This window comes from Haplochromis burtoni, unplaced genomic scaffold (genome assembly GCF_018398535.1).
Source record: "Haplochromis burtoni strain Fernald_Lab_line unplaced genomic scaffold, NCSU_Asbu1 Contig_214, whole genome shotgun sequence".
NCBI classification, from domain to species: domain Eukaryota; kingdom Metazoa; phylum Chordata; class Actinopteri; order Cichliformes; family Cichlidae; genus Haplochromis; species Haplochromis burtoni.
The window spans coordinates 23,195-48,718 of record NW_024582575.1 but is presented as its reverse complement, the minus strand read 5'-3'; the positions used below and the strand labels follow the sequence as shown (position 1 = coordinate 48,718).

Here is a 25,524-nt window from a genome sequence, read left to right as displayed (position 1 = left end):
ACCAGGAAATAAAGAAAAAGAAAGTAAAGAGTCAGGTGGGATAAAAGAAAAAAGACAAAAAGATTCTCAAACCGAGAACAACGCAAAACACTCAAACGCTCTGCGCGTTTTCCGCAGACCTGTGCGGCTTTTATTATTGATGTTATTGCTTATTTGTTGCTTTTTGTGAGGCTGTTTAATAAAAGACCAAACTGCAGATTTGTGCTGTTCACAGCTGAAGAAAAGCTCTCCTGTCATCACGCTGAGACCTGCTGACACAGGAACGCCCGTTTAAAAAGCGTTATTATTACATTATTATATGTTGTGTCAGGATAACATTAAAACTCTACAAAAACAAAACAAAAAAGCCCTATAAGCAAAATTAAAATCTGAAACCAGTCTGTAACGTGCATTAATATTCATATTGTAAAAGAAAAAGACTTCCTGTTTCACCAAAATAAACACAAGAAATCTTATTTTTCTTTTTAAGATAACTTTAAAGATTTTTCATTTTATTATTTCTTTTTTTTTAAACATAAATGACTAAAAATATGTGAATATAAAGTCCAATAATTGTTTTCACTTTAATTTAATTAAAAGTCAATTTTATTTCTAAGCACATTTTAGAATTATTTTAAAAAATCAGCCAAAAACCACAAAAAAATCAGAAACAAACACGCAGAATGATACATTAAACTAAATTAAATAAAAATAGATCTGCACCACCTTTATAGGTTTTAGCTGCTAATTTAAAAATGATGATAATTTTATATGAATTTAAAGTGAATGCAGGCTGGATGGATGCTTTCCATTCATTTCACGAGCTCATTAATAATCGATGATACGTTAGTGTTATGTTATGAATGCACAGTGACCCAGTTAGACCACTGGTTTAAACCCAGTATATAGTAAATGTATCGAAGTGGTTTTTAATGTAGCTGTGCTTGTTTTAAGGTTTGCAAACCCAGAAATGCCAATAAATGTGTTTATGTGTAAAACACAGCTGTGAGACACAGAATGTGTGTTCATGGGGAGCAGTCATGGCTGATGAATGTTTCAGGTAAAAAACTGCGTTAACGTTTGTTCTGCGTTACGTCCTCGGATGTAAAATCAGGAGTGTGTGTGTGTTTCCATGTATGGAAGCCTGCGCGTGCCAACATCCCAGCACACAGTTTAAAGTGAATCTGATGCATATAAAATGAAATTTTTAAAGTTCAACGTCTTCACGAGCTTCTCCTCAAACATTTACAGGAAGTCGTGTTTACTGCCGCAGCGCCTGTGACCTTTGACCTCTCAGACGGCGCCACCCCTCAGCGGCAGCGGGAAGCCTCCTTACGGAGCAAAACATCTCGCCGTTGCCCCAACATTAATAACCACAAGCCGAGTTGAGCTGATCAGCTGATCAGAGCTGCGGCGGCGGTGGCGGATGCGCCCAGCTGCTCGAGCCGCTTCGACCTCTGAAGTGATTAGTGGTCACGCAACGGGCATGAACGCAAATACTCAGAAGAAGAACAAAAAGGGGACGAAGAAGAGGAGGAAGACGAGTGAAGGAAGGCACGGTGGTTACCAGAGGATCTCATTGGTCTGCACGCTGGTTTCCAGTGAGCTCTTATTGGCTGCAGAAAGTTCCCATGAGCACACAGGGCTCTACGGGGGTGGAGGCAGAGGAGGGCGCAGACGAAGGTCAAGCTGGCCACGCCCTCTTCCAGTGCAGAGGCCTTTAGCTGACCCTGGCTTACCCACCTGCCTCACCTCCTCCTCCTCGTCTCCTCCGTTCACTCCTCTCTCCTCATGTTCTCGCCTCCTTTTTCCTCCTCCTTTCCTACAGCTCTGCTTCGCTGTCCCATCACTTCCTGTTCCTTTCCCTTTTCTCCTCAAATCAACAACAGCAGCAAATAATAACTTTATTTATACAAGTTTTCTTTGACAGACATGGAAATACTGAACCGGGATGTTCATAAAAGCCACAAAGTTACAAAAACAGTACAAATAACACGTGAAAAAGAACAGAAATGATAAAAACATGATTATAAAAGACAATAAAAGCCGATGAAGATGAAGCAGGATGAAGGAGTGAGGAAGCCCTCAGCTCAGGGTCATGTGATCTGTAGCCCAAGGTCAGAGTCAGCCATGTTTGTTTGTGCAGAAATAAAAATACAGAAATAAAAATGTAGGAAGTGAATCATGTCATCTGTTACTGCTAATCAGTGAAAACACGTCCAAAGATGACCCGTCAGGTTCTGCAGGTTAAACACGCCGCTGATCTCAAACATGCCAGTGAAACGCTTTGTTGTGGGAATAAATACGGTTAAAATAAAGACGTCACATTTCAGCTGTCGTGGACGAGTGAGTCGGAGGTGGTCGGGGTGGATGGTGGCCCTGCAAAGTCCCACAGGTCGAGGTTCAGGTCTGGACGCCTGCCGCTCCGTCAGGGAACAAAAGCGTCGGTGTTTAGGTCGAGGAAGGCGGTGCCTTTACTTCAATCACTTACTTAAATGGATAAAACCTCAAAGCTTCCTCTGGGTTGCACGCTGTGAAACTTCCTCGTTGTGGCCTTTTTTAGTTCCTCGTACTCGTTTCTTTCTCACAGGAACTTTTCATGGTTCTTGTGACCATTGGATGTCGGCACCGTCTGTCGCCTCGCTGTCATTTGGATGACGATCGCAGCTGTCTCTAATTTTTTACTACTGTTTTTGATGCTTTCCTGCGCTCATGTGGTCAAACAGCTGACGGACTTACAGGTGGACCAATCACGGTGCACCCACATTCCCTAAAAACACATTTCTATAAAGACATCCGTTCACTGAGCCGAGGTTTGTAGCTGACTGGTATTCCCGCCTCAGGTTGAGCATCTGTCCTCTGATATATTTACCACGGCTTCATTAATCCTTTAGTCTTTATCAGAATCTTTATTTTGAAAAAACACAAGGAAGTCATACACAGGAACTATCGACCTTATTAAAGTACAAATAAATGATATACACACAATGTTTACAGTGCTAGTTGTTACCTGTGTCCTTGGCTTGCAGTTGCTGCTCTCCATAATAAATATCATTTACATTTATTTGTTGGAGAAAACATCTTAAACAGTTTCATGTCATGTTTCGACCACATTTCCCACAATGCATTTCTTTCAGAAACACGTCAATAATCATGGAGCCCGAGGAGGCCGAAGGGCACTGAGGGCGAGCTCGTGATTTACCCCCCTCCTGCATTAGTCTCGGTTTCACCTTTCCTTCCTTAGCCTGCTTCTATCCTCCACATGCTCCATGAACCTTCTGCTCCCCCCACGAGTCTTTACAGTCTTCATCTCATTTGCTGTTTCCTCCCTCCTGCTGTTATCGTGTCTCTTCATCCTCCCCCTCCGACCAACTAACCAACCATCCTCCCGCTCTACCATCCTCCACCTCCTCTCTTTGCGCACTCCATCAGCCGTGTCCTGCTTTCGTCCCCTCTGCTCCGTCTCCTCAGCGATGCCTGCCCTACAAACACACCATGTTCTCCTGCTTCATCCACCTTCTCATGTCGGTTTCTGTGTGTAAAAGTGAAACAAAACCTTTTTAATATTACAGAACAGGCCGATGTTCATGGCCATGATTCAATTATTCAACATTTAATCATTATAATAAAACTTGAACATGTGAAGAGGGGAGATGCCGGGCAGGAGGGAAAGAGGAAGACCTCAGATGATGGAGGCAGATGACCTGCGAGTGAAAAATCCACAATTTCGACCACATTTGTGAATAAACAGCAGAAATGTTCAATTTGAGAAGCTAGAAGCAGAGAATCTAACGTCCCTTGACAACTTTACGCTCAGCCAAAAACCCAAATCTGTTGGTCAAATACAGTTTCCACGTCCCGCTGCCTCCTCTGTGGAGAGCTTCTCCTTCATCACCCTCACCATCCTTCAGCAGCTGTGAAACCGACCGCCATGTTTCCAGCAGACCTTTCTCAGAAAGTTCCCAATAATCTGGAACAAACGGGGTGAAATCGTTCAAGGATTAGTTTGGACGTTTAGCGCTGGTAGGGTTTTGGTGTTCCAGCGTGATTCACTGTAGCTGACAGCGTGAGGGAGTGCTCCTGATGTGACGACAGGTTCAGTCTTGAAAATGTTCATATTGTGACTCAGTGAAACCGTTGCGTGTCCTCTGTTGGAGCCGCTCGGTTGTGGAAACGTCCGTGGACGTCGCAGCATGTCGGCCTGTCTGTCCCGGCAGTCTGATTGGTTACATGATAAAGAAAGGTGCATTATTACTGAAGGATTATAAAAGGATGAGGAGACAGACACAAACACGTCATGATGCACACGAGTGTAAAACCTGTTCGACAGCAGGAAATACAAATCAGCTGTTTTAGTGATCCAGGAGGAGTTTCTCCTGCTTTAGTTCCTGGTTTTACCGTCTTGTTCATGTTTTTGTGGGTTTCACCTTTTTGATTTTACCTGCCTACCTCAGCATCCTGCAGCTGGGTCCTCTACACGACCTCTGACCTCCATGTAACACGTCAGGTTCTGCCACTGACGTCTCCTGATGCTTTCAGTCAGACAGCAGCAGCTGATTCCACTTTGCTTCCACGTGGAGATTAAAGAGTTAAAGAAAGAAGGAGAAGAGCTTTCGGTTGGACTTTGGAAGGAAAAGATGGAAACCTGTTTGACGCTGATGGTTCAGAAACACTTTGGCGACGGTGTCCGAGCGAGCCGAGGTGACGTGAGGTGAAACTTTAACAGTGGCGGGGCTGAGCGGCGCAGAGGGATGACAGGATCTATCAGACGGTGGTGTAGCGAACATTTACTGTGGGTCTGCTGCTTTCATGGGATTTACTGAGAGTGAGACAAATACACAATATCAGCAGACATCAGAATCAGCCTTTAAAACTCATGTTTAATCCGATTTCACAGATTTGCAGACAGGAAACAAAAAACGCCCCTCCCTGCGCTCGCTGGCACCTGAAACCTCGGACAGTTTCAGACCCAAACGTGAAAAAAGCCTCTCCGATCTGCGGCGTGTTTCTGAGGAAGCGTTACCTGCGCCTGTCTCTCGGCCTGTCCGTCTAACTCTTGGGCAGGTTGTCCGTCTGACTGCCTGCCTGTTTAAATCTCGCCGTCCGATCGCTGCACACACCTGTCTGTCTCTCTGTCTCTTTGACTGACCGGCCGTCTGCCCGGCTTGACGCTTTCTTCTCGTTTCTGTCTCTTCGCTCTTCCCTCCCTGCCTGTCTGAGCCCCGCCGGCCCGTCCGTCTGTCCGTCGGCGGACAGTTAAAATCCGGCCTCGCCTTCCCTCCTGAACTCTTCGGCTTTTGGGGCGTAAAAATCAGAGAAAGTCGTCTGAACTTTTGCTCTCGACTCGTCTGAAACTGTCCAGTGTTCTCGCAGTTTTCCCTCATTCTGAGTGGAGCTGTGAAGATTTCTATTTGTCCGTTTGAGGTGTTTTCTGAGTGAAACTCTGACCTTTGACCTCCTGCTTGTAAAGCTGGAGCCCTGCAGCTTTTTGTGCTTCCCTTTCAGAGGAGGGTGTCGGGGAAGGAAACGGAGATTAAACCCAGACAAACGAAGGTGGTTTTAAAGAAACAACAGAGTTAATCGGCGGAGGATGAATCCTTTCCTCCCGCTTTTAGCTACTCTGTGAGGTACCAGCTATAATCCGAGCTGGTTGAGGCGACATCCATCACTTATCACCTCCTCTCTGATGGAGGAAGTGGGTTAAAAATGGCTGACGTCTCAGGAGAGGGTCAGCTGGAGGGAAGGCGGCTGACTTTAACTGTAAGTCTGGAAAACCTGCAGACGTTTGCGTGAATGCAGACGGTCACAAGACGGGAAGGAAGGAACGATGGAGGGCGAGGAACGTGCAGCAAACACACGGTCGAGATGAAGCACGCATAGGTAATAGAGCGTGAAGCCACGAGGTGAGGATGAAGAGCGGGTCAGGATCGCCCCCTTCCTCCACCTCCTGTGTTTTCTTGTTTCATAGTAGGAAAGGAAAGCTGGGGGGAGGGAGGCCGGGCTGCAGAAAGCGAGTGACGGTTCGGAGGGAGGGAGCAGGGGGCGGAGTCAGAGGGAAAACTGGCACTTGGGTGGACCACTCAGGCGGCGGCGCTCCACGAAAAAAGAGAAAAAATGCCTGAAATCCTGCAGAAGATTGAGATAATTCTAATTAGAAGTGACTCTGCGTGCCAGTGATCCATGCAGACGATTAGTGTTGTCACGAAACGCTGCGGACGCTACTGAGCATGCTCGGTAAGTCGGGCAGCCCCCACATCGACAGGCTGTTTGGCGAAGGGAACGGAAGGTCACGTCGCAGCAGCGAGCGCTCCCTCAGCACGCTCAGGGTTGCCTAGATTCTGCACGCGATCTTCACCGGGGGGCGGGGTGAGAGCGGCGCCGCGGCTGCCCGGGTCAGAGCTTTTTTTTTTTTCCTGCGTTGTTTGTTTGAAAATACTGCAGAACAGTTTTGCTGCGTTTTGGCTGCCGTGCAAGTCGATGCCCTTTAAAAAAGCCCACTGAGAGTTCAAGGCCATCGGTCGCTGCCAAAACCCGACGACCGCCGCGCGAGCGATTCAACTCCAACGAATGAAAGCTCGAAAGAAAACACGGCTGGCAGAAAAAAACAAACTGACGTGTCGAAGCCGCTCAAACGCGCGTTTAACCTTTTTGCTTTAGGAAACGAAGCCCTGAAAACTTTTCATAGTGACACGAAGATTAAAAGTGACGCAGAACGAGCAACTTTAAGTGTCAAAACAACCAAACGCGATCTTGAAAGAACCAAAGTGAAGCCTAAAATCTCCCAGATTAGGAGTTTAAAGACCGAATTTAAGGTTCACGGGAGCCTAATCGTGCCATTAGAGCAGGTCTGAGGTGTTAAATTTAGAGATTCGAGGACTCCAGGATGTTTGGTACAATCACAGCTCGTTAAAGCAATTTATGGCCTTTTGTTAATCCTTTAAAAGAAATCAGTCATCTTATTTTCTCTTTACTGTTCCAACATCTTCTGATCATAACAAACTATCTTAACTACGAAAATGTGCAAACGATTAAAACCAGAAGAAACATGTTAGAATATTGACGACAAAAGAAAAATTTGATGTTTGATGAGCAGAAACCTGCTTCTTCTTTACTGTTTTGCAACAGTAACAGAAATGAGTATAAATGAGACAATATGTGTAAATACTGAGTATCAAAAAACGACTGAGTGGGTATTTTTTCATCATGTTGTGAGCAAGTGAGTCATTTGTCAAAACACAGAAGCAGGAAGTTATTTAAAGCCGCGTCTTAATGGGGTTAAAGTGTGTTGGTGCTGTTTTACATTCGTATGTGTGCGATGGAGGGGGGTTGGCTGCTCTACATTCCTGTTGTGTGCTGTAAAGTCTAAAATCAGCTCTGAACGTTTCTCTGCAGAAGACCAAGAACAGTCACACAGGACGTCTTTGTCTTCATTCAAAATCACATTTAATGGCAAAATTGTATTAGATGTATAAAAAAAAATGAGATCCCTTATTATTATTCCCATTTTTTCAAAGACTCGCAGGCTTTTCTCCGGTTTAGTTCCCGTTTCTTTTTTGGTTAAAAGAAAGTTAAACTTCAAAAATTTTAAACGTAATTAAAAAACAAAACAAAACAGAAAATTAACTTTTTTATTTTATTTTTATTTATTTATTTTTATTATTATTATTTTGTTACTTTTGTAATAAAAATTACAAAATGTTTTGCAACAATCACAATTTCTGCCATAAAATATATTTTTAAATTGTTCCTTTAATAAATGTGCACATTTGTAAATTTTGTGTACATAACATTTAAACTGTTAAAGTTTTATGTTGCAGATTAATGTTTTTTAACTTCATTAACATTTTTTACATGTTTTTTAAATACCCGTTTCACCAACAGCTATGAAAAAGTCAAACAAATGTGAAACATTTCAGTAACAAATATCCTGTGTTTATACAGTAACCTCCTGATATCTGTGGATATAGCTGAGTACAGGTAAAACTGTTGTTTTTCCACAATGACTGAACATCTGCAGGTGGAGATGTGCCAGGCTCCGCCCACAAAAACAATAAATAAAAAAATAAATGAGGTAAAAACAATATTTTACATGAATTCTGCAAAGTGAAAAGGTTAAAATGAGCGTTTGTTTTAAAATCAGCATTTTCTTAAAGTTGGTTTATTTTTTTATATTCTATTTTTTATATTTTATGTTCTTTTATATATTTTATTTTTTTGTTTCACCAAAAACAACTTTTTAAATATTCAAATTTCAAAATGAAAATCAGAATAAAACCAAAATAATTTTTGAACCATTTCATTTCTTTCAGACCTGAGATTGTTACAGACATGATTTTTTCTTTTTCTCCATTTGATTTTACCTGCTGCATTCACACAGTGCTGCCTTCACTTGCTGCTTGGAAATCACCACATCCTGACAGCCAGAATTGTTGGTGTCTAATCAAACAAACCGATACTTCCAGTTCTTTTTAAACCCTGAAACGCGTTTATGATTCAGAATAACTTGTGTTGAAGTTTATTTCCTCCAGCTCTGACTTTTCTTTCCTGATTCTGAAGATATTTTGAGACATGACATAAAAGACTAAAACCATCTGAAGCTGTTACTTTGTTAAGTTTATGGATTTCTTTACACATACGAAAAGTATTAAATACAAAATTCAGTTTAAAGAAGTTACTTTTTGCAACAAAATTTCATCACTTCAGAAATAACTTCTATGTATGCAAATTAGACTAAAAACTGTCTCCTCAATACGTCAGCATGTGTTCACCTGAAACAAATCAAAGTATCATAGCGGAGCTTTCTTACCAGCACGCCTCCTCCTCGTGTCCTCGTGGCGTTTCTCATCCTCGGGGGGTGTTGTCATCTTTTAAAAAGCTGCACACCCATCCGGGTGTTTGCAGCTCTGCACACGTCGGTCATAAACAACAACAACGATGTGACACAACCTGTTAGCATTAGCTGTTAGCTGTCCATCTCAGTGCTCGTATTAATGACGACGAGCTCGACCTGAGGTGAGTCTGTGCTCACATGACCCGCTGATGCTGTAAAGGTCGTTTGAGGGTTTTAATCATTCGCTTTAATTTTAAATAAATCTGAGATCATAAACTCTGCTTCTAATTCTGCAAAACCCACTCATGAAAACTGTGGATTATTTTCTTCTTCGGTTGGAGCCGTTTTACTTCAAAAATATTCGCTACAAAGAAACAACAGTCCATTTTACAGGTGATTCTAGTGTGTAAGAGCAACAACGTAACAATGAGTCTGATGTAACAGATTCTATTTAAGAGAGTAACAGTAATCTGGAAAAAGTAACAATAGTGTAAAAAAGTAACAACCCTCTGAAAAAGTAACAAAGTCAAACAAATAATGGTCAGTTTGAACTTTAATACTTTAATATTTGAACTTTAACTTTAATACTCTGAAAATAATACACAACATTATCTGAAGTCAAAGTTAAAATCTTAACAAAGACAAAATATTAGAAACCAAACACAGATGCTGAATGTGGGTCTTAAACAACAGCCGTAAATCGTTAATGATGGTTTGGTTTCTGAAGTTCAAAGTAAAACGATTATTAATCTAAAACGACTCGATTGGCTTTCTTCTCTAACCTGAAACATCAGACTCGCTCAGTGTGGGACCAAAGTTTGTTTTCTTGTAGTTTTCATCATGTGAAAAACATGTAAATGATTTGATGAAAGACAGTAAAATAACCTGATACGTTAACGAGGCTCAAACCAAAACCACCCGAAGCTGGAAATGAGAAAACTTTGGTTGTTGAATCCCGGCTCAGCAGCTCATCCTGTACAATAAGGTTTCTCTCACTCTTTGTTGACAGAATCCATTTTCTTTTTCTTTCCTCATTTTTGTTTGAACTCACAGACTTGACGGCGTCTCGTCCTCCACCCTAAAGCTCGCCGCCTCTCCGAGCTGAAGCATCGAATGAGTGAAATTCAGTGTTAACAACCTGTGATGAGCTTTGTTTAGCAGCGACCCGATCGGTGACCCTTTACACTCCAGCTCTGCGGCTTGTTAGATGCCACTTAGAAGGCCGCTGACCAGAATGACCCTCAGTGCGGACGCACACCTCCAGAGTACACCATCTGACGCCCGCGCAGAGGGGGACTCGGGATGAAGCCCAAAGCATTTTTCTACTGATTTTGAAGCCCCGACACTTCAGGTCAGTGAAGTTCTAATCTAAGAGTTTAAATCTCCAATTAGGATTTAATGACGATGGTTAATTTCCCTATAAAATGTCACCATAATAATAATAATGATAAAGATCACAAAAAGTTCTGAACTGTTTGGCTTTTTGTGTTATGGTCCTGGGTCGAGTGACCCAGTGTTTGAGTTTCATGTATCTTTTGTATTCATTTGTGCCCTAGTTCAGCTCATCTAGTTTACTTTGAGATTGCTGTTTAGTCGTGTTCCTTAGCTGTTTATGTCATCTCCCCCTGTACCAAGTCTCCCTGGTTCATGCGTCATGTCTGCGTGGTTGTGTTTAGTTCATGTCATGTCCATGTTTCCTGTTTTACTTTGAAAGTCTGCATTTAATGTCAGTATATGTAGTTGCACCTCTCCTGTCCTGTCTTTAGGTTCACGTGTGTCAGCTGTGCTCCCATGTGTGGCCACTTTAATTTGGCCGATCTGAGGTCCAGATTGTTGTAATACTCAAACTTTGAGTCGCTTCCTATAAAATTCCTCATGTTTTCTCCCTTTGCTCCACGTCGGAGGTGACTGCCACGCCGGCTCGTGTTTGACCTCAGGCACAAATTGATTTTGGACTTTTCTCTTTGTAAATCAATACGGAGTAAATTATATGTCTTCTGCGTCCGTCTGAAATAAAGGGACTGAGCTAAGACCCTTTGCTTTGCTTTGCTTGTGCTTCTCTTAGCAAAGTTTTAGGACTTTGCCGTGATGGCGCTGACGCACAGACTCGACTTTACCATGAGGAAAACAAACACTGACGTTACTTAGTCATCGAGACGTTCACTGCATTGGACGCTGAAGCTCGTCGTGTAGACAAAAGCACATAAAGTGAATTCCATTTACGGACGGCTAAATGATTTTGACAAACTGTAAATGTCATATCTCAGGGATTTTGTTAAGCGTATCACCATCAGGATTTAAGAAACGCGTCGTAACACTCGAGCAAATAAAGCACCAACATTTAATGTGAGAGATGTTAAATGTGGAGAAAGACCAGCGAACATGGACCGAACAGCGACGTCATCTCTCGGGTCAAAACTGCTCACAGGCAAAAAACTGAAACTAGATGAAGGATGTTGATGCTGTTTCCATGTACAACAAAGCAGAAATATCAATAGTGTTATAGCAACGAAGAAACGAAACACATGCATCTTTTTTTAAATAAGCCGTTGTGAACATCTACTCCTCGTAGCAGAGTTCAGCACGCCGTCAGTTAGCGTGAGGCGTGAGTTCAGGTGTTTGAGCAGCGCTACACTTGGTAGCTTTTCCTTCTTACAGCTTTTACACAACGAAAGTTTAAAATCTGTGCAAATATTTTGTGTGTTCCAGTTTTCAAACTCACGCACTCTTGATGCAGCCGTTCACGCTGACGGCGTCATTTTGCCGGATGAATTTGCAGAATTTATTTTTCGAGTTTGTCGATTTCTCGGAAAAACAGGTCTGACCAGTCGCACCACTGACAACATGTGGACTTGTAACACAAAACGCACACGGTTACTGAGCACACAGTGACATGGAAACAGTCAAATAATCTGTTTTACCTCAGACACACACAGTGTTGGTCAAGTTACTTGAAAAAAGTAATCAGTAACTAATTACTGATTACTTCCCCAAAAAAGTAATCCCGTTACTTTACTGATTACTTATTTTCAAAAGTAATTAATTACTTAGTTACTTAGTTACTTTTTAAAAACACGATTTACAACCTGAAGAGGTGATAAAGTGATAGATCTTTCAGCCCAATTCTACTTTTTCTGCATAATCCATCATACAAAATGTAATCAGATGGAAAAGTCTCTTTTTAAAACTTGTTTTATTAGTTTTAATCTTTTAACTTTATGCATCAAGCAAACATTTAATTATCTGCAACATTCTCTGACTGGAAGAAATTAGTTTAACATTTAAACCTATTTTCTGCACATTCCAGCACATAAAATAAAATATTTTTGTGTTTACACTCAGTCTTTCAAATAGATGCAAGTAAAACACAGCAGAAAATAAATAAAGTCAAAGACTCAGCGGTCCTGTTGCTCTATTTTCACCTGTAAAGCAGGAGTGGGGTAGGCGGAGGGTTACCCTGGTGCAGGTGTGCCGCGGTCAGTGGAAGAATCCGCGAGTTTCTCTGTGAGTTTCCCATTACGTCGTAGCTACTCGGTGCTTGTTGGAAGTTTAGGGGTTTTTTCGCTGTAAAAAGAAGTTTTCTTCCCACGCACAGCGGACACTCAATGTTTTTGTCACTTTTTATGGAATCAAACTCAAAGTAAGGTCAGTACTTCCACGCTTTAAACGCTGCACGCTCATACTCTCTCTGCACTCGATATGTGATCCATTGTTGATCTGCACACAGCTGTTGTCACGAACGTCGCACTCGCTTACGTCACTGTCATGAGACATTCTCGCAAAAAAATCACGGTTTTAGTAACGCAGTAACGCAGCGTTCCTACGGGAAAGTAACGGTAATCTAATTACCGTTTTTGCAATAGTAATCCCTTACTTTACTCGTTACTTGAAAAAAGTAATCAGATTACAGTAACGCGTTACTGCCCATCTCTGGACACACAGCTAAATGCTGCTGCGGGTCAGTCGCCTCTCTGAAATGACTATCAGAGGCCCAAACTGAGCCACTGACATCCTGAAAAGCACAAAAGCCTCAAATCCTGGTTCAAACCGTTAAATTCTGCCTGATGCTGCTGAGGAATCTGTTTCTTCTTTCTCTCGTTCAGTCTCATCAGGACCAGCTCATCGTGGCTTCATGTCAACTCCATGTTTTGCATTTGAAGAATTTTCCTCAGAAACACAACGCGTTCGATGTGTGTGCGTATCGCACGGCAAGTTTGGATCTCAAAAATGTGAAAATCCCTTCCTCACAGAGAATATCTGATTCTGCTGTAGTTGATAAAAACGTGACGTAAATGAGTTCTTCAGCACAAACTTTCTCTCACTACAAAGCCAGACACGGATTCGTGAAGTATATTCAGCTGATGGCAAACTCTCCTCTCTGACGCCGGTGTGGCTTCAGCCTCTCAGCTGGTTTTCAATCATCGGTCAGTGGGCTGTTTGCCGATGTCGTGCCAAGTATCCACCACAGAATTTGTTTCCTCTGCGTCGGCAGCACACACTGGTCTCTCCAAATCACAGACAAGCAGTGTCCCACATTCTTGACTTTTAGTCCACAAACACCTCCAAAGTGTCAGGACTTATTACTCCTGACACTTTGGAGGCTTTAGCTCTTTTTAGAGTAAAGCTACAGGAGGATGCAAATAATTATCAGGCACAATGTCCTCGGTTTATTGGAATAATCCCGTCGTGAGAACGTGGTGTAGTAATACAGGTGGTGCTCATGCTACAGCTCCTTGATGGACTCTACAACTACAACTCTCACCAGTGGCTGCTCCCTACAGCATTCACACATCGTCATAACACATTTTTCATTGTGGTTTTCATTGTCTGTCTCTCGCCCTCCCTCTGTGTCCGGGTGTGTGTTTCTCGTACTTCCTGTTTTAGTTTGACAGCCTCTTGTCCTGCATGTATCATGTTCATCTTTGTTCCCCAGGTGTTTCCGATCTGTCCAGCGCCGCCGTCTCCATCATCCTCCGGCTGTGTTCTGCCCGGTTACTGTATCTCAGTTTAGGTTTCCTGTCTTTCTTGGTTCATTCTCTTGGTAATTCAGCAAAAAAGTTGTGTTTTAGTTAAAATGCCTATGAGTCTGCATGTTGAGCCCGATCCTCTCCTGCCTCGCACCATTAAAGATATCTGTTAGATGTTCTGAATGTGCAGGAAGCTTTGAACTTCTGAGCTATTAAAATCCAGGGGTTATTATTTTTGACCAGGTACCACAGATATGCACATTTAAGGAAATTACTTTCCTAAGGAAAAACATAGATATAAATAATTTCAATTTCTGTAGCACAAATTTGGACAGCTGTAGAATGGTGCTTTATAAAGTAAGACTACAATAGTGGAGAACAAACCCAACTATCAGATGATGCTGGGAGCAGCATTTTGGTGATGTGGGGAGGAAGAGACCTCCAGTAAACCCCAGGATGGAGCAGTAAGGGTTAGGGGAAGAGAAGAGAGAAAGTAGCCTGATCAGACAGAATTATCAGCTTTTTTACTCAAATTAATGCGTAAAAATTCACCAGGATGCAGGAAAACTGCAAAAACCCTCCATTCATGTGTCCCCTCAGTGCTCAGACAGAGCTTACAGTTTGCTGCTACAGAGAAGAACAACAGTGTCTGTGTTTCACTGTCTGACTTTTATTTGTTCAAACTGACAACGATGGACTAAAGATGTGATATTCCACCTCCCAACTGTGGGTTGAAATAACAGACAGCAGACGTGTGGAAGTCGCCCTTCCTTCATTAAGCCATATTTATTGCCTGACCTCTTTGCCTGTGCAGCAGCTCGTTCAGTGGAAAGAAAGCGGAGGAGCCTCAAGCTTTAAGGAGACGATTTCTGTTTCAGTCCAAGCAGCTCGACTTTGTTTCAAACATACACGTTACCCAGAGGACGTCAGCTCTCGGTCGTTACAGCCGCGCAGCTGCACGTCAGCACTTTCAGAGTCTGCAGCAGGGAAAGTCTGAGTGTGTAATATGTCAGCCTATATGTTGTGCTGTTCACACTGTGCCCTGAGCAGTTTTCATTATGCAGCCTGTGCACAGCTCTGACTGTCGAGGACTAAAGACGCTGCGGAGGTTCAGCCTTCATAGATTTACTCACACATAGTTCCTGTGTGGACCGCATCCTCAACGCTGCCGCTGGTCGATCGTCCGCCCGCTTCGCGCTCAGTGTTTCTGTTTTCGCAGACGCTGTGTGGTAAATAAAGGGCAGCAGAGCGTGGCAGAAACTAGACACCAAAGTAGACGCTGTTTGAAACCTTGTCTCACTTTTTAAATTTTCATCACACACTTTGTAGTCAGCTGCCAGCATCACGTCCCCCGGTGACGCCTCCAGCCTCCAGCGCTGATATTTACTAACAGACGGCACAACGTGTCGGGTAATTAAAGATGCAGGATGGATGACGTGACCGGGTCTACTCAGCAACGAGCAGATGTTTTACCTCAAAGGAGTTTTGTCTCATATTTCCAAACTTGAAGTGAAAAACTTTATGTTCTGACCACTTCATGAACTTCCCAAAATCTCAAAAACCTTCCACCAAATCATAAAAATAATCTTCATCTTTTTCACAGAGCACTCTCCCAATGTGATGCCGCTCACTTGAGTTTAATTCAACCCGAGGACAGTGAGGAAGAATGCTGGGAAACAGCACATGAACAGCACGCCGGTATCAGCAGGATCCAGAGTAATGAGCATCAAATGTCACTTACTGAAAATCAGTCATCGGTGCAGCAGCGATCTTCAGTCTGAGCTCAACGAATGAGAACTTTAGTTTTGTTTCCGGTCACATTGATCCTCTGTTTGTGGATCAAACCAGCAGCTTATCTGATCGTTTCCTCGCCTTTGCCTCTGCAAATTTCACACAAAATCACTGACACTCGCTAAAATTTGTCACTCCCGACTCTTCACATGCTGATTCTTGGTCAGGACCTCTTGGCATCACAGTTTAACCTCTTTAGTGTCATTTTTACAACTTGCAGTCCAGCAGGCTTCAACAGAACTCCCCAAAGATTTGAAATAAACTGAACCAAATGTTTTTCTCAGTGCCATCGCTGACTCTACAGAGGAAACTGAGGAGAAGCTTGTTGCAGACTTTAGATGTTTGCAGTTTAACTTGTGGCGTGAATTATATTCAGATTTATTTATACAGTGCCTAATCACAAAAACAGATTGCCTCAAGGCGCTTTATTTTGTAGGGCAAAGACCCGCAGAACTACAAAGAAAACAGAGAAAACCCCAACAATCATATGAGCAAGTGCTTTGGTGACAGTGGGAAAGAAAAACTCCCTTTTAACAGGAAGAAACCTCCAGCAGATCCAGACTCAGGGAGGGGCGGGGCCATCTGCTGAAGCAGGAAGTTAGCGGCCATCCAGGTCTTTATGTCTTTAAGACATTCCTGCAGTTTAACTCATTGGTGTGTGTCATCTGGCTTCATGGACAGATAGAGCTGGGTGTCATCTGCATAGCAGTGTAAATGTATGCTGTCTTCTAATGATGCTGCCTAAGGGAAGCATGTATAATGTAAACAGGATGAAGCTGCAGGTACTTCAGCCTCTTAACATCTCAGGATCTCGAACTTTCTACTTCAAGTGAAACATGTAAGCGTGTTAATGATGTCCAGCGTTGTTACTGTAACGTCTGCATGTCTGTACATTTCATGTTCTGCAGAGACAAAGCGTGGACTGGCGTGTTGATTTCACACTTAGTTGTGATCCCGGGTTGTGTAGTTATATTATGTATTTGAACATTTTTCTAACAGAATAACCGACTTCAGATGTGAAAGTGTTGATTCAGAACTGTTAACCAAATGCAACAAAATATTTTAATACATGTTTTTATCAAATATATTTACTTAATTTTCTTACATCTACTGTTTTAGGAGCAAAAAATATAATTTACAATGTACAATACAGGAATTGTATTAAACAGTTTGCATCAAGTCTAATTTCCCGCAGGACTTCGTGCTGCTGAGTGCGTCTGTCCTGAAGGGTTTTCTGGATCCGTCAGGCGTGAACGGGCGAGCAGCAGAGACGTCTGCCGGCTCGTGTTTTGATATCTGAAACCGTCGCTATCAAACAGATTACGGGCAGAAATACCTGATGTGACGGCAGACAACAGAGAATCAGGTATTAACACGTGTGACATCAAACCCGAGAGGCTGAGAGCTGAAGACGATTACAGGCTCCAGCCTTCAACACAAAACTGTTTGTTGCATTTATGTAGAGATGTTTGCTACTTGTTGTCCTCGGACAGGACTGGCCATCATTAGAGACCCACGCTGTGTTTATTTCAGTCACACATGTTCCACTGTCATGATCAAATGTAGGCACTGTGACAGAAGCAAGTTTTATTAACAGAAATCAGAAGCAGAGTGCTATACGTGGGACAGTCACAGGTTACAGGTGCGCACTGAGGTGGCGAAGCATTGGATGGGGCGAGCTACAAGCTTGGAGAGTCTACTGCAGTGGAGAGCGATCGGACAGGTGAGTTTATTTTTTAGGGTTGAAGGAAACAACAACAGCAGATGAACACAGGAGGAAGAAGAACTCAGGTAAATACCAAGAACATGTAGTTAAGGATGAAAGCAGGTAGAGCCTAAACTCATTACTACTGTGTTAGTACTAACGATCTGTACGACAGAGACAGTCCTTAAATACTCAGCAGGTGAGCTGATGGGCGTGGCAGGACTTTACAGACGTGGCAGTAACAGAGCAGAGGCTCACCAAGCTGCTCCAGATACGACGGGACCTCGCTGCCTGCTCTGCATTCAAAGAAACATGGCGGTAATTAGCCGCCATTGCTTTGGTTCGGTCAGTTTGAAGGTTACTCAAAAGAAAAGTTCTGCATGAAAATGACATTTTTACCAGATGTGGGGAAACAGATGTTTGACCACATGTCAGTTCACAGCTGGATCCAGGAATCTGTGGAAGGGTTTGTGTATTCTGAGATTAGGCAACATGTCCTCAAAAATGCTGAAATGATCAGTCCCAGTCCCAGACTGGTTTCTCTGACACTAACCACAGCTGTCTGTGTCGAACTGCCCGACCGGTGAACTGACGGAGGGACGCCTCGTGCTAATGTCGGAGATGCTGTGAAGTATGTCCCTCCCTGGCAGGGACCTCACATCTGTATCTGTCCGCTGTGACTGGATCAGTCTGTTTGTGGAGAATTGCAGACACATTATTAACAGCTCAAAAACAGGATGAAGGCTGTTTGAGAAGGAGTCACCTCCCCGCCGCCGCAGAGCGAGGCGCTGACGCTTCCTGTCCGGGACCTCATTGATCCCATCGATGAAGAGGAGCGGCTGATTAGCACTAAGACGCTCGCAGCTTTGATCAGACTGCAGTTATCATTGTTCAGACAAACTGGATGATTCAGGGGATTTAAGTTTGTTTTAACTGATTCAACTCTGGTTGAACTTTAAACTTTAAACTCCTTTTAAGCTTCCCGTTAAATTGGATTGAAGCTCTGGGAGGTGTGACCTCTGACCTCTGGCTTCCTTATTATTGGTTTCTTGAGATGTCTTCGTCTTCCTCACACAAAGAAACCTGAAGACTTTAAGCAGCATCTTTCAAATCGTCACGCTGAAGAAAATCTGAACTGTTTTATCGACACATTTACAGTTAGTTTGTTTTTTAATCATTTATCTGTCTTTAATGACTCATCATGTGTAACTCTGGCTATAAATAAGCTAATAACCGAACCCACCTTCATGTTTCTGCTGTCACTGATAAATATCGCTTCTCTGCACCTGAATGTGTCTTTTCAGACTTTTATTTTAAACCAAATGCCAGAAAAGTTTTCCCTCTGTGTTTGATCACTTAGAGAATCACGCGCCCACAGAAGCCATGCAGGCTGGGATCAGCTCGCTCAGGTTAACACGCTGCCACTGGCTCGTGTGAACATCTGATCTCCTGCTTTGCACCAGTATAACAAAAAACCACAGCAGCCGTGCAGAGAGGCTGAAGGAGCATCGAGTTGGGAAGAGGAAGAATTACATCGGACCCAAAGCATTCAGCTGTGTCCAGGAACACGAGTGAAACTCACTTTCGTGTAACTGCACATTCGCCATCGCAGCCTACGGTGACTGCGATTGGCTCGTTTGGTACCGACGTTTTCTCCTACACGTGTCACACTCGTGTAAATGAACCGTAACATCACGGAGACTGGACCCTGTGGTGGAGGAGAAGGTTAAGCTGATGGTTCATGAAGATTTCGGATGAGATTCGCTGGACGGCCTGGATGACAGGCAGCCTGAGAGGGGGAACACAGTGAAGCTGATTGGCTCACAAAACTCAGGCAGGGAGTTTATTGGTTAAGAAAAGTGTCGTAATAAAGCAGAACAGAACTAACGAAGCAAAGCTGGAATGGTGGCAGAAGAGGTCTTCCTCATTGAGCTTAATTAAAATCTTCATCTCTATGTGAGGCTCGTGGCACCACGCCTGCAAAGGTGGACGTTTCAGTCTGTAAACCTGGAAAAAACGCCGGCCGATAAATAATCCCATTTCATTTTGGAAATATTTCACAAAGCAGCGTGAAACTCTGCTGCTCATCATTTTTTTCCATAATTATCTTTATTTGAGCTGAAAGACTCGATCAGATCAGAGCGAGGATAAGCAAAGGTTGCTTAACTCTGAAACGTCAAAATAAAAGCCTGTCATTTAGCTTTGATTCTTTGAGGGAGTAAAAGATTTGAAATGGAGCTTATAGGTTTCATCTGATGCTGTTTTAGATTTTCTTTGTGTGTTTGAGCCGTGAAGGCTGTGAATACCTTTGAGTCACAGTAATCCACCTGCATGAGGGCCGTCTGTCCGTCTGTCAGCTTAAATCCTGCTCAGCTCCAGTTTCAGCAACATGTTCACTCGATCACACTCTTCAGCACTTCAGCAGTGCGACCAGATTCAGATCAGAAATAACTGAAAGGAAGGTCTGATGTGTTCTTTTTGCACTTTATCTTTCAGGACACGGTTATCTCAGCCCACAGCAGCAGGCTGAAAAACCATCTGAGATAATGCGAGTGTGAAATCCTGGATATCAAACATTTGTTCATGTTTGAACGTCACTGTTGAATCATGTAGGTGCACATCTGCAACCCAACGGCTCCTCGAAAACACGAACATCAGTGATGCAAACTCTGCGTCTCTCACATCCTGGATCGAAGACATGACAGCCAACACTGAGGAGGTCAAAGGTCAGTCTGCATGCTTTAGTCATCTCATCAACCCAGCTGCAGCTCCTGACAGCTCAGTATTGTCAGTGTTGGAAGGAGGTGACTGTGCGTGACTCACTGGAACAAACCGTCGGAGTGAGGAGCTCCAAAATCAAAATCAGCTGAGAGGAATCTGCAGGTTCTGATCTACACGATGGAAAAATCTTACATGCTGATAATTAATTTTCTGGCATCATAACTTTGTAAAGTCACAATTACACATTTGTACCAGTAAGCCCACCTCTGTCCTTTAAGTCACTTCCTGTCTTATTTTGAAGGGGTGTTTCCCCTCCTTTGTGGTTCTGCGCCCGGTCCTCGTTACTTTGAGGCCTTGGACACTGAGTTTTCCATGCCTTGGGATAAGGAGCCTGGGCTGGACTGGGACAGGGAAGCGTCTCACTCTCTGTGAGGAACTTTCAGGAATGGTGACGCTGTTTGTCCAGATATCTGATTGGTCAGTAGGGGGTTCGTACCTGCGCTCCTTTTACCTGGAACATAAAGAGTTCTGCAGCAGACATAAGAAGTGAGCCCAACAGCATCACTGAAACCAGAGTTAAACCTGACGTTAGCCGGATAAGCTTTCGTGTTACTGATGCACTGATACGACCCAACAGGAAGTGTGTGCTCTGCCACCAATCCTACACCAGCTCTGGTTCTGGGGAGTCTTTTACTGATTCGGGACCTGTGAGTGTGTCAGTGTGTGTTGGGTGTGACATCACTCGCTCAGGCACAATTACATCATTAGGCACCCTCCTCCTCCTAGCCCCGCCCCCCCGGGGCCGTCCCAGCTGCCAGAACAAGTGAGCAGACCAAAGTGCTGCGCTGACCTAAATTCTCCCAGAGAGACTCCTCTTAAAGCTGCAGGGACACAGACGCACTCTGAGACAGGAAGTCAGAGACCGAGACTTCCTCCGTCTCAGATGTGTTTAAGGATGAAATACTTCTGAGGACAGGAAACACCTAAACACCTGTCCGAAGAGCCCATAAATCAAAGAAGAGAAGCCTTTTCTCTGATAGCAGTGAAACATGAAATACACTAAAACCCACATTTGTGTGTCAGTCGGCCTTTTTGACTTCATCTGATGTGTGAAATTCTCACGAAATCTAATCCACTGATTCAGGTTCCCAAAGAAAAACAACCGTGTCACTTTTATTTCCTCACACCTGTTCAGGTGTCCACACAGACACAATGTCCACTCTGAGTGGAAGCGATCATTTTGATCATCACATTACTTTTGTTTCAGTTCATTGCTGGGTTAAGTTTGCACATCAGATTTGTTTGGTTTTATGGCCCCGAACTACTTTCTAAGATTTTACTGCTGAAGGAGGTCGAGGAGAACTAAGCATGTGACACAATGAGCAGGAGAGCGCGGGGGGGGGGCAGGTGAGGAGGCCATGCTGCAAGTCGGCTACGAGCTAAGCTAAGCTAGCGAAACAGTAAAGACAGTGAGTGAAAACTTTAGCTTTAAATCAGGTAGTGAGTACACAGAGAGTGTGCTTCAGAAGCACGTGAAGATTATACTATGAAATAAGAGGTTATCTATAAGCTTTTAATTAGATATCTATGCAGATAAGCTGCACAAAACACCACTGTGTGTTGGAACAGGAAGTGATACTCTAGCGCAGAGAGAGCGAACACCACCAATTTAATTTACACGGTGAGGTTTGGGCACCAAATGTTTGAGTCTGCTTGTTTACTCTAAAATCTAATATTTCATAAACGTGGATTTTTGATCTGTGCCGGGGTGGAAGTGTCACTTTAACTCAGACACTAAGTCCCGTCTCCTCAACTGCAGCACGGACATTTTGGTTTCAACATATTTGCTTCCACATCACATGTGACATGTTTGTACAAACATCTTTGATATTAACGTTTGTGATTTTCTTCTGTTGCTTCTTCTTTTATATCATTGTAAAAGGAGATTAACACAAACGGTTTCCTCAACCTAACCAATGATGTTTAAATCAGACTAAATAAAACTCAGAAGATAATGGATCCATGTGAGAGTTAAACTCCAGTTTTCTGGTTGAAGTCTCGCAGATTTATCATCATCTCGACTTCGTCGGTTAAACTGTTAGTGCGCGACGGTAAACAGGGACAACACTAAAAACAACCCACAGACGGATCTACAGTCCACGCTAACACTACCTGATGCTGTCACACACACATCTGACAATCCTAGTTCCTGATTGGTCTAACCTCTCGGTGGTCAACGGTAATAACACCCCCCCCAAATCCTGACGGACACGGTTCCCTCACCCGACTCTGCAGCTTACAGAGTGCAGGAGTGCATAAAACGGAGCAGTTTGGGGTCATTATTTTTGTTACTGTTACCATCATGACTGGTGCACATAACTTGGTTTCTCAGTGCTTATAGTAACTTGAGATTCATTTATTGAGTTTACTTCATTGTCCTGACTGTAGTCTGGGCACCTGGCTGATTAACATACAGGTGGCCGCATGTCTGTTTTTGCTGTTTGTCTTGATTTTGTCATCTTTACTGAAAAACTAACATGTTGGTAGTTTGTTTTTTAATCAGTTACAGACTTTAAAGGAACAGAGTATCTACGGGTCCTCAAAAAGTAACAGAAGGTCATAAACATCGTCTTAAATTCAGTTTGCGTGGCCCTGAAATGCTTTCAGTCACATTATTTAAATCAAAAGATTTACAGCTCGATTGGCTGTGATGGTAACAGTTGGCTAATAAGATCCGTTAGCTAACCACTGTTGCTCACATCAAATAAAAACATTAATATATAAAAATGCCCAGGTGACTTACACCCAGCAGGCCTCCGGGTTAACAATGCGACAGTGAAGATGATGAAGGAGGCCACGTTAGCTTTTACGTCTATAAAACGTTTCTACTCTAACTCAGGACTCACAGTGTGTTTTTTAATCACAGGCCTACCTACGTTCACTCTCACACTCCAGAGGAGGCCTCAGGTCACTCGAGGTTCAGCGTTTTGCCCAAGGACACTTTGCACACAACCCACTCGACCCTCTCATCCCCCTCTGCCCCCAAAGCACAACAACAAATGACAGCAAGCATAACTCGGAATAAAGGTGGAAAAATGCTAACAAGGCAAACTTTGCTGTGTGTGGACGCTATTTCAAATTTACTGATTTAATTTAAACTCAGACCACTGAAAAAGTGTAATATTGATCTCATTCACTGAGTTTGTTCTTAAATTTCACTTTTAACAGTGTAAAAAAAACAAGCGTTAAACTTATCCACAGGTATGAGATATGTGGATATAAAAGGAAAAATAACAATACTGTGAATCTACTGTGATCCAGAGATGGCTCAGGCTAAATGCTGGACTATCATAACATCACTATTACGATTATTGTGGCAAAAATAATTCATGATAAACGTATTTTTACAATATCACAATAATTAAAACATATAAACTGCTTTGTTGTGTTGTGTCTCGTTTTGTGTTGTTTGTAACAAAAAAAGAAAAAAATTACATGTTATTACTGTGTATTAATAATGTTTAATTTATAATAATAAAAGTTTAGCAAAGTGAGGATTAACTTTACAAAAGTGTACAAAAAGAAGAATGACTATTATTTTTTTAAAACATCACAATACAAAAAGAATTTACAAAAACATTATTGTGATTGTTTTTAGTGCAAAAGTCAAATTCATCTTTAACTTCATTGTTTGTGTCTAATTTGGAACAAAAAAAACCCCAAAAACAAATAAAAAGAATTCACAGCAACAACATTATTGTTTGTGTTATAAAAAAATTATCTTCAAAATTTGATTTTTATCTTAAACCTGAAACGTCTTTACCAATAACAATAACACGACACTACAATTATTGCAAAATAACTTATTCTAATGATATTATTGTGACACAAAATATCACCGTAACGTTAATCTTTACCTTTATTGTGTGTTTTTTTTTCTCCGTTTGTTTTGGAAAAGTGTAACACTACAAAAAGTCACAATAATTTTATAAGGTCGTCTCAGTAAAGCCGACATTTAATCCCTTTAAACAAAAGTTATTCTGTTAACCTGCTGAGCTTCATTCTTTTCTCCATTATAATAATTTTGATATTGTTCAGTGAATTTCAGGTTCTGAGAAAATAAAATGTTTCACAGCTGCAAAAATAAACACAAAGATTAGAATCTACATTTACACTCACGTCTGAATTCTGTTACATTTTTATTTTAAACATCCATAAAACACTAAATCTGCTTTAATCAAACTCCCATTTACATTTGAATTTCCTCTCATTTTAGTCTTTTTTTTCTGAGTACAGCTGAATGAACACACACACACACACACACACACACACACACACACACACACAGGATCATGTGACTTTCGACTCAGCAAAGCCCAGGCTGTGTGTAAACTGACTGGATGCACTTTTTCAGACTGAACTCAAACAACAGAGAAGAAAACAAATCATAAAGCAGCTGAAATAAACCTGCAATCATCAAATCATGAAAACTGGCCTGTTCAAAATAAAAGTTATGGGGATAAAGAGTCAGTTTGAAAACCCTCCTGTTGACATCAGTGTTAACACAGAGCTGTGAAGGAGACTCCGAGCAGCCGAGAAAACAGAAGAAAGAAATGTATAAATATGTGAGTGTGAAGGCCAAACGTTCAAAATGAAAGAGGTAGAAAGACATAATAATATTATTAATGACCATATATCTATATATATAATTATCTATATATAAAATTATCTATATTACTGCAAGTAAACCTGTTTTTTTCAGACTTTATGCACAAAACGTTAAACATTTCTGGAAAAACCGTGGGGACAAAAAAAAATCATAGAAACATAAATTAGGCCAATAAACAGGCCTCATAATAACCCTAAAGGAACCAAAACGGTCGAATAAGTCACAATACAACTGAAAACTGCAGTTAGCATGACTAAATCATTTATCAAATAATCAATTTAATACTAATATCAAATAAAAATATCTTCCAAAAGCTCCCATGTGATAAATGCACACCTGACTTATGATTTAGTAAATAAAAATATAAAAAATAAATAAAATATGCAATTCACTATGGAGCAAATCAAAGTCTCATAAAAGTTTAAAGAAATGAAAAACAATAAAAACAGCACGTCAACTGAAACAGAAATTCATTCACAGCCTCAGTGACGCGTCTGTGTGCGCACTTTGAATAAAAACTTATTGCTTTGTGATGTTTGCGCACATCATCAGGCAGAAACTCTGCTTCAGGTTATTTCATCCTTTTTAATCAAGTTTAGTTTCTCTGGAAAAATAAAACACAGACAGCAAAGAAAGAGACATTACAGACTTTGTACAACTGAGTGATGTCTAACTACAAAAGTGCAAAAAAAGAATAAAAACCAAACAAATCCCCAAAAATCAAAAACTATTTTTACAAACCCAGAATGAAAAAAGTGACAGAGAAAAACCGAGCCGACAGTTTCCCCCAAAGTTTCCCCACAGACAGACCTGCAGTGTGTGTGTGTGTGTGTGTGTGTGTGTGTGTGTGTGTGTGTGTGTG

At 42.1% G+C, this 25,524-nt stretch overlaps 1 long non-coding RNA gene across 1 annotated transcript in view; it reads left to right on the top strand.

Moving 5' to 3' along the window:
* Nucleotides 1-11,762, top strand: part of LOC106633512 — a 51,340-nt gene extending 39,578 nt beyond the window's left edge. The window contains exon 3 of the long non-coding RNA XR_006055106.1: nucleotides 9,863-11,762. This is a non-coding gene — a long non-coding RNA (uncharacterized LOC106633512). The remainder of the gene's footprint in view (nucleotides 1-9,862) is intronic.
* Nucleotides 11,763-25,524: the final 13,762 nt, after the last annotated feature.